The sequence below is a fragment of the Botryllus schlosseri genome, chromosome 15 (assembly GCF_051294905.1).
Source record: "Botryllus schlosseri isolate E-star chromosome 15, Bs_hap1, whole genome shotgun sequence".
Taxonomy (NCBI): domain Eukaryota; kingdom Metazoa; phylum Chordata; class Ascidiacea; order Stolidobranchia; family Styelidae; genus Botryllus; species Botryllus schlosseri.
In genome coordinates, this window is record NC_137250.1 from 3,186,922 (window position 1) to 3,195,550 (window position 8,629).

At 40.6% G+C, this 8,629-nt stretch overlaps 1 long non-coding RNA gene across 1 annotated transcript; it reads right to left on the reverse strand.

Annotated features, from left to right (window-relative positions):
• Nucleotides 1–4,774: 4,774 nt before the first annotated feature.
• Nucleotides 4,775–5,949, reverse strand: LOC145457964 (uncharacterized). Its single transcript, XR_013921023.1, has 2 exons — nucleotides 5,629–5,949; nucleotides 4,775–5,109 (listed from the first exon to the last, which is right to left on the reverse strand). It is a non-coding gene; the product is annotated as an uncharacterized LOC145457964 (long non-coding RNA).
• Nucleotides 5,950–8,629: the final 2,680 nt, after the last annotated feature.

An 8,629-nucleotide genomic window follows, 5' to 3' on the forward strand; every position in this document is an offset into this window, starting at 1 on the left:
TGATATCAATTATACACATGTAGACCAAGGTGAAAACAACGAAGAAGCAGTTTCAGTAGTCAATAATCTGCCCAATGATGTGGCCTGTTGGCCTGAAGTTATAGATCACCATTTGAGAGTTGAGCTAGTCAAAGCAGGGCCAGAAAAGTATCAAAACAAGGATGGGCCATTTGCTTCTTGCAGCAGAATAATTAAAGTTGGCGACAGCACTAAGGTTGAGCGAAGAAGTGTTTCTAAAGAATGGTTCTATAATATACTCAGAAACGGTGACAGAATTTTGGGAAGTTGGTTATTATATTCGAAAAAGCAATCTGGATTGTATTGTTATTGCTGTTAAGTTGTTCCACCTTACTGGCCCTGCCATATGTAGCGCAAAATGTTTCTATCATTTTTGGCATTTAAATCCATGCATATTTGAGCATGAGAATTCCGAAATTCACAAAGAATGCATGGAAAAATGGAAAGAGCTTGCAATGAGACTACAATCGCAACAAACAATTGGCAAGAACATGTAGAAACATATGGATGGAGAGCGAAAGAAGAGGAGAGCAATTTTAGAAAGCGTTGTTGATGTCATATTATTTTTAAGTAAACAAAACCTTCCTTTTCGAGGACATCGTGAAGATTTTGAATCCAACAACCAAGGGAATTTTTTAGAGACCGTGAAGCTTCTGGCAAAATATAGTCCCGTACTCAGCAAACATCTTTCTGATATTTGTATTTCTAAGAAGATGACAACTACTTATATTTCTTCCACTACTCAAAATGAGCTTATTGTGCTTCTCAGTAAAAAAGTCAAAAGCATCGTTCTTGAAGAGGTGCGCGAAGCTAAATATTTCGCGATTATGTGCGACAGTACTCCGGACATATCACATACTGATCAAATGACTCTTATAATGAGGTAGGCTATGTAACAATAAAAAACAGCGTTGCCCAACTGAAGGAATCGTTTTTGAATTTCTTTCCGTTGAACGGAAAAACGGCAGCTGAAATTTCCCAATCTATTCTAGATGAACTTGAACTAAACAACTTAGATGTGATAATGTGTAGGGGACAAGGCTGCGACAACGCATCTACTATGTCGGGAATTCATGCTGGAGTGTAGCAAAAATCAAAAACATAAATCCAAAAGCACTATTCGTGCCGTGTGGAAATCACACACTGAATCTTGCAGGCGTTCATGCAGTCGGATCACCGCAATTAACCGACAGATTTTTTGCTGTTTTAGAAAGATTGTATGTATTTTTTGCTGCTTCTACGCATAGATGGGATGTCCTTCTAAAGCATGCGCCAATCGCGCTGAAGCGAGTGATTGACACGCGATGGAGCGCACATCACGCCGCTGTAAAGGCCCTTCACGCAAGTTTTGATGAAATTTTGGATGCTCTTGAGGAACTAGGTAATCCAAACGAAATCTTACTACACGAGGTGACGCTCATAGGATTCTGGAAGCGATTAAGAATTTCTCTTTCTATTCCTTCTTATGTTTTTGGAAAGTAATCCTGCGAGAATCTCATGACACACAAACTTACTTGCAGCAAAAAGGACTGTTGTTGGAGCAATGCTCTAACAAGATGAAGCGTTTGTTAACTTTTTAGTGGAAGAACTAGCTCACGTGGTTGAAGGTTCTGTGGCGATCACAAAATGCAGAGAGCTCGAGATTCCAGTTGAAGATCGGAGAGTTCGCAGAAAAAGGAGAATTCCCGGCGAACAATCAGTAAATGCTGGACTCAGTGTTGTTGAAGAAGATAGACGGTGCATGTTTGAAGCTTTGGACAGATTTAAACTTGAAGCTGAAACTAGGTTTACCGGCATACACCACTTGAATGATATGCTTAGATATTTGAATCCCCACGCGCTGCTGCAAATCGAAAGTAACACTTTATTCAGCAGCGCTTTTAAAAGCACTTATGACGACGAGGTGGACTTTTTGGAGTTGGCTGCGGAAATCGACAGATTTAAGAGGCTGGTGCGGAGCAGTGAAACCACGTTTGATCGTATAGTGCAACAGCGTTTGATGTTTTACGGTGGTTAGATAATGCAAAGCTACTTGATTCGACCCCATATTTATGCTTGTGTCGGAAACTTTATCTGAATTGCGAGTGTGAGAGGAGCTTCTCAAAGCTCAAACTAATTAAGTCTTATTTACGTTCTACCATGAATGATGATGAGCTATCAGCTCTATCCATTCTGTCTATAGAAAGAGACTACGGTAAAAAACTTGAATTTGAGGATATTATTGCTGATTTTGCTTCGGCGAAAGCCTTATTGACGTTGAGACGGTGAGGCTGAGATGCGGCATATTATTTGTAATTATTTTTATTGACAAGATTGCTTGAATATGAATCTATGTCGAAATTTGTTGCGGTCTACTTAGGGGGAGGCATTTTAAGTGAGAGCCAGGGGCGGCAGCACATGCTGCTGCGCCAGTGACCAAAGGGGTCTTGTTTTACCATCATACACAGGTAATGTGAGCGTATTTTTGTCTCGAAAATCTGGCATGCCGTTTTGCGTTCATGCCAGTCGGGGCATTGTGCGGTAATGAATTCAAAATTCAAGACATGCTACTGAGAAGCAATTTCGCTCGATTACCTGTACGGAATACTAACTTTAATTGTTATATATTTCCACGACGGTAATGATTTTCAACAGATGCCAATACTTAAAGACATTTTACATCATTATCACCAATCTTTAGCGACACATCGCGCGTTAAGTTGATTTACGGATCTACTAAAGCAACGAAGGCAGTACATGCACTGCGACAACACAGACTTCACACCAATATATACATATTTATTCAAGTTTTTCAAACGTAAAATTGCATCGGGAGATGACGAGGACCCAACGGTGACAAATATTGATGTTTTTGTGCAGACCGATGCTTGTAATCGTACACAAATGGGCTCTGTCGGTGTGTTACTGCGCCTGAAAAACAAACTTGACTACCGGTACTAGTAGAAGTCAAAATTTCGAGCCATTATTGCTGAATTGACGTCACAATGACAACCTTGAAGCATCGACGCCGAAGATCAAGTCGGCAATGGTATTTCACGAAGGTTCTAAACCAGGGGTTCTCAAAGGGTGGGCCATGGCCCACTGGTGGGCCACAGAGCATTTTGAGGTGGGCCACAAAGCTATTTTGAAAATTTTAGAATTAATGTAAGTTTAGTTATATTTTATATGTTAAACGCTAGAAATATATTCGTAAACTTTTCATCCGACATGTACAAGTCGAAAACGGGAGGCACAAACGGCGGCCTATTCCACTGGCTATGACAACCTACGGCTAACAGCAACTAAAGTAATTTCGAGTATATGATAACTGGAAGGTAATGCTGGAGTAACCAAGTATCCCGGCAGGATCATTTGTCGTATGCCGTTGAAAGGGTGTGCAATAAACTCGGAATGAAGTGTAATTAAGGTATAGATTTACTGTACTTCGGCAGGGCAGGTCGTATTATTGTACGACAAAAATAGCCATAATTGAAAATTATTAGTTACTTCGAGTGACGGTCTACTGCACCACCGCAACGAATCATAATGGATTGAGGATTTAGCGGGGCGTATTAATCTTTGGAGTCGGTTTAAAATGTCCGGCCTGGAAATCATTGAACATTATATAAGAGTCACATGAACTGATTATATCATTGGATTGAATATTCTGACATCGCAACTTCAGTTGGTTTGGTACAAGGCATACATTGTACAGCATGCATATTAAAAAACTCTTTCTCCACTTCTCTGTAGTACTAGCACCCATTACCCCATTCATTAATGAATTGTCTGAAGCTGACCCTGAATGAATATATTATTCGCCACAATAGTGGAACTAAAACCCCAATCACACAGTGGATCCGTGGATTTGATCATTGAGTTTCGCGACGCGAATGGAGCTGCGGACGATCATAATATACACAGGAGTTTCAGCTTATGATCTACCAGGGCCGTAACTGCCGCACCCAAACCCCCAATTGAGGGAGCTCGACGGGGCCCAAGATTATTTCGTGGGTCGTTTGTTGAAGGATATTTATTCAACTCGAAAATTTTCGTAGCGCTTCGCGCGATTTCATGTCCCGAGAGGTCTAGATTTAAATATCAGCAGTAAATTAAGAGAAAATGCGCATATTTTAGATAAATAGGCATATCGGCGCCGTCGATTACCACACATTAAGCAAGATTATGACTCTAAGATAAGAGGTGGGCCACAGCACATTTTCAAACCGGAAAATGGGCCACGGCCAAGAAAGGGCTGAGAACCCCTGTTCTAAACCATAGGTGATGGGAGTAGTATGCGACGGATGCGGTCGCATCCCCTATCCAAATATCTTAGATTGTCACGAATTGACTTTTTTAGTTTCCTTACTATATTACAAAATCAGTGACAGAAACTTGTTTAACAATATACAAGGAGCATATATTTAACGTAACGGGCATATATTTAACGTAACGGGCATATTTCTGTCAAAACTACATTCATTGCAGTATTGAGTTATCAGATCAATGACGTTTGATTCTTACGGAGTTAACGGCACCATGACAAGCGCACGAACAGAGAATCGAAGTCTTAATTTGAATTCCAGTTTTAGCATAATATTATTATGATCAAATGTCCATTATGTCATTGATTGGCATCTTCCTCCAGATTAGCCTGGGACATGCCTGGTTTGCATTTCTGTTCCTGGGAAATGTTTTCCCCTCAACTATATCCTGGTTTCTGTATATTATGAATACATTACTGTCCAGTGTCCACTGTGACATCAATCGGCATTGGGCAATCTTCCTCCAGATTAGCCTGGAACACCCATGGCTGGCTTTTCCGCTCTGGCGCTCTTTAGAAACATTTTCCATATATGTAGATAGTAGATCCTGGTTTCAGCATATTATGACCGTTTCGCTGAACGCTATGTCGTAATGTCATCCAAGTTGGATGGTTGACTTTCCGCTCTTAGAAATATTTTCATCTTGTTTCGATCCCAGATTTCGTTATCTGAATCAAATACGCCATCTTCTCGATGCGGCAAAGTCCATATTTTCGGCTTCTTCCACGTTTCAGAGTTGCTATCCAACATAAAAGATCATTTGCCCAATTTTCCGCCTCTTCTTTTTCTATAGCATAAAATACTCATTTGAACTGTTATGAAATTCTAATGATTTATACTGTGCTTGAAATTGAAACCTAATACCTTACTCATTCGGAATCAAACCACTCAGAATTTGCCCAGCTTGTTATTATGCTGAACGTATGTCAGTAGATTACGTTAATTATCCTACATTTTCTTGCAAAGCAATAACTTGAAAAATCCAAAGTAATTCAAATCATTGACTAAATAAATAACTTATCAACTTTTATATGCCATCGCCAAGAACGACACGACAAGCTACTAGGATTACCTAGTATATCCCTAGCTACCAGCTAGAGTGCTAGACGCTACTGCAGGTCCGCAGCTAGACGCAGTATACTTGTCATGGTCACTGGGTTGAAACAAAACATTGAGGTCATAGGTTAACATAGGTTCGGTTTATCAGCAACTTTTATCAGTGCAATACATCACAAAAATTGCGATACAATGAAAAGATAGAAAGGTATCGAAACGACTTGGATAGTATTTGAAATCAGACACTCACCTTGGCCTTGGCGATGTAAAGATAAGGATGTGCAGATTGCACACTGCATGGAAAGTAGAAAGACTACACGGCTGATAGACGATACCACGAGGTAATCCCGGCACAGAATAAAATATAAGGCACATTTTAAAATCATCTCTCGTACATCGAAAAAGCAATCTAATATCACCAAGCCCCGAACTACTGCCATAGCTAAAGGCTTTGCTACTGCGATCTCCGGCAATGTAAATTGACGTCATCGCTAGATACAGATGCATTGTGGGTAGTACCCTAAGTGATGTCATAGTGATAGCGACAGTTGAATCATAGATCACTAAGTTGATTCAGAATAACGCGAAACAATAACTTCATATTGTTAATTTATTCGCTAAAAGCTTTTCGACTAACTCTCATCAGTAGCGAACGTTAGTGATGGGGTGAATCAAATTCGAAATGTAAGAACTATTTTGTCTGTATGACGTAATAATAACAAAAACAAACAACTAGTAGACGGGCTAGATACGGTAGTAACGGTACAAAACAAACGTTACGAGTACATATTCGGTTATAAATAACCGAAAACACAACACATAACATTAATGAAATATTCCAAGAGTGTAGAGGCGTTCCTTCTGGCGACAGAGAATCGGCTTTCGTAGCTTTATGATCGTAGATTCCAGGACCTTTAAATGAAAAAGAGAACGGCCACGAGCAAGTATAGAAAATTGACTGTCGTTGTAATGATCAGCACAATCTGGATGGGATAAGAGATGCTGTCCAATAGCCGAATTACAAGCAGTAACTTGATCATAATCACGCAGTGTGTCAACAGACTGCGATGAAGGAGTTGGAGAAACATTATTTATTCTAATTTGCCGTGGGACATGCTGGCGAATTCTTTGCTGCAAGCGCTGAGACGTGCGACCTACATACCGACTGTCACATCGGCACGTGTATTCATATATTATATTGCTTTGATTTGTCGCAGGTAGCACATCCTTTTGTGTTGCAGGCATCAGAGATTTCGTCGTGAAGATTATCTGAGGTTCTACTTGTGAAAAACAATGGCTCACTGACGATTTAATTTGTTTTTCAAACCTGTTGATTCAGTAAAGGCATGGGAAAATGAATGGAAATTTGTTTTCCATGGTACGGGAAGTTATGGAAAAGCGGGTACTGTTAAAATATATTTGATTCGTGACAGGTTTGTCGTATTATATGCGCCACTCGCTTCATACATAGATTTTGCTACTTTAAGAAAATATCGTGGTCTGTGGTGTTGGCTGAGTGAGAATCAGAATCAGCAGTATCGCTCTGTCTCCTGTCTGGAAGTTTATGAAAACGAAATTCATGCACAAAACCGGTAAGTTACGGCCTATAATTTTTTCAAGTTGATATTTTCTAGGAAAAAATTTCACTTGAAATTAAGTTGATTAACAAACTACCGGTACGGTAGTTCGTGTATACCGTATCACAGTTGCGCTCTAACTTAGCAAAAAGCAGGGTTGTAACTAAGTCACAAGGTTCCAAGTCGCAAATTTTGACTCGAGTCGAGTCACTTTCAATTCGTCATCGGGTCAAGTCCGAGTCCAAGTCACGAAATGGAGTTTCGAGTCCGAGTCATATTGTTTTGACTCAAGTCCTAGTCCAAGTCAATGTGTTGACTGTTCGGTTCCGAGTTAATGTCATGTGTGTAGCGGTCGCTGCAACGACTTGTTGCAAGACACGCTGGTATAGTGCTTGATTGGAGTCGACGCTACAGCTACAGTTCCCGTTGTACGCACTAAGTCGACTGCCTAATGACCGCTCTGAGTACTCTGGCAATCCTGATCACACACGCAGATCCAAGGAGCTTTCTTTTATAGCACAGAACAGCCAAATAGTAGTAATTAGTGGTTAGAAACTTGTAGATTTACCAGGTTCAAATGATACTGCGGTTAAACAAGAAAAAGGAAGAATAAATCGAGCGAAATGGAGCCAATTGTCTATCTTACGACTGAAGCGCGGGCGTGCCAACCTCAATATGCGGGTTCTGAGAACACGTGCCTCGCAGATTGCCTGTGCCCGTGTGTGCCGTCACGGTTTTGGTTTGCGTGCGGCCTACTTATGCTTTCGCGCATGACAGTCGTTTACAATGTGAAACCCACTTTTTACAACTCTGCTTGGTGATACAGTATGCTTCGCATTCGCAATATATATACCAATTTTCTCACTTCTGACGGTTTTAGTAGCATTTTCAAGTATCAGTATTGACAGACGAAATGATAGTAGTGTGATAACTTTACTATTTTTGGAAATTACAATGAAATGCGCCTGTCCTGGTAGACCCAGCCTCGAGTCATGCAAGTCGACTCAATGGACTTTATCGAGTCGAGACATTTTTATTTATTTTGAAATGACTCGAGTCAAGTCGAGTCACCAGACAATAGCGACTCGAGTCATTACAACCCTGGCAAAAATCACTATGAAGTAGTGTAACCACTAGATAGCTAGTAACGATTTTGAATTGTGTGCAGGTAATCCAATGGAAAAGTGCCGAAAGAGAAGTTCTCGGACAAGACTGATATGCAAAAGCTGTCGTCGATCCATATCTTCGTCTTCCAAAGAAGATCACATAACGGCTGCTCATGGGGGCGATTGTTCAATTGAGTTTAGTGTGGAAGATCATCTTAGACAAAGCAAGCTAACTTTCAAACCCATTGCTCGGCCCATTGAAGTTGAACAGTCTCAGCAGTCAGTACTGGTGCCAATCGACAGTGCACATGTAAACTCCTGCTCTCCTGAACTTGATATCCCTACTGTGGCAGTGTCTTGTCCTTCAGTGCCAGAAATACCTGTGATAGCGCCCAGTGATGATGCTTGCTCAAATGAAAAAGATTCGAAAACCTGTGTTGATGCTGCTGGTCTACTCAAGGCTGTCTGCAATTTCCAATTCCTTTTGGGACTTAAAATTTTGAATTGGATTTTCAAATTTACTAACAGCCTTTCCACCCATCTTCAAGGGACAGAAATTGATATAGGA